Below are 1,544 nucleotides of genomic sequence, written 5' to 3'. Positions count from 1 at the left end.
AAAAATTAATGGTTATGCCTATCAGTTCTTTACTCCCAGAACTCTGAGATGAGTGCAAGATTAAAGGCAACCTAGGCTGCAAGGCAAGACTGCATTTGTGTGTAGGCCAGAAGCATGTCTTAGTCTTCTTGAGGCTGGAATTTAGAGGCAGTTGGGAGCCATGTGTTGTGTGTTGAGACAATGCCCCTGAACTTGATGCTTATTTGAGGTTTGCTAACCAGCAATCTACCTGTCTCCCCTGCATTTAGATAACAAACACACAGCTTTGGTCCTGGCATTTTTATGTGGTTGTTGGGGACTGGACTCAGATCCATGTGCTTGCACTGTGTTCTGTTCACAGTGTGTTCCACACTTGGTCCCAATGAGTTTACTGACCCTGTAGCCATCAAGGGCACTGAACAAGAGCCAAATATTAAAATCATCAAATCAGCTGTTGTAAAAGATCAGTGTGTAAAACAATCACCCTGGTAGCCTCACTGACCAGACAGTGGCATTACACCTTTAATCCAAGTAGCCAGACTAGTTTGCCATAGAAACCAATCAGTAGTGGTGCACACCCTTAATCCCCACCCTAGAGAGGAATATAAGACAGGAGGGAGACAGCTCTCAGCCAGTCCCATTGTGAGGAGTCCGGAGGCAGAATCGCTATACTAGGACTGACAGAGAGGTATGTGGTAGTGTCTGGCGGCTTGGCTTTTCTGGTCGTCATGTTGAACCTCAATATCTGTGTCTGTGTTTTTGTTAATTGTGCTACAGCTTATTGAGACTTACTCCAGGTACTCTACACCTCCTCATCCTTAGCAGCCCAGCCTGGATGGTTGCAGCAGGCTTCTCAGGTTCTCTGAAATTGAGTCATCTTCAAAAGCAAACAGACAACACCCAAAACCTTTTTTCTTTTTGTTTTTATTCTTTGGTTTTTGAGACAGTATTTCTCTGTGTAACAGTCCTAGCTATCCTAGAACTCACTTTGTTGCCCAGGCAGACATCAAATTCACAGAGATCCACCTGCCTCTGCCTCCCGAGAGCTGGGATTAAAGGTGTGTGCCACCACCTCCAGCTTTTCTTTTTTCTTAAATAAAATAAATATGTTTCCTATACATTCTTTTCTACTTTAAACCCATGACTTGTGTAATTAAACTCTTTTAAATGTTCCCATAGTGCTTTTGCGACGTTAGTATAGGATAGAAATATTTTTTGGAGTGGAACAGCAGAAAGTCTGCGAATCTGCAGGCTTGGCTTGCATATTGGTTTGCTGTTTATTCGCCGGACGGCTTTGCGTTTTCTTGGCTTACACATGCCAAATAACTCTTATGTTAGCAACAGACTTAAGAAAAAGACTGAAATTTTTCATTTAGAAACGTTTTAAGCCAGGGCTTGAGGGGTGAACATCTTTAATCCCAATATTTAGGAGAACAAGACAGACGTATCTCTGTGAGTTGGAAGGCATCCTGGTCTACATGGACCAGGAGACCCTGTCCCAAAAAATGAAAAGCAAAACAAAATTTAGAGTGTAAGAAAATACAATACCTAAAAAAGTATTTGTC

This window comes from Microtus ochrogaster, unplaced genomic scaffold (assembly GCF_000317375.1).
Source record: "Microtus ochrogaster isolate Prairie Vole_2 unplaced genomic scaffold, MicOch1.0 UNK110, whole genome shotgun sequence".
In the NCBI taxonomy this organism is placed as follows: domain Eukaryota; kingdom Metazoa; phylum Chordata; class Mammalia; order Rodentia; family Cricetidae; genus Microtus; species Microtus ochrogaster.
This window is presented reverse-complemented; position numbering follows the sequence as displayed.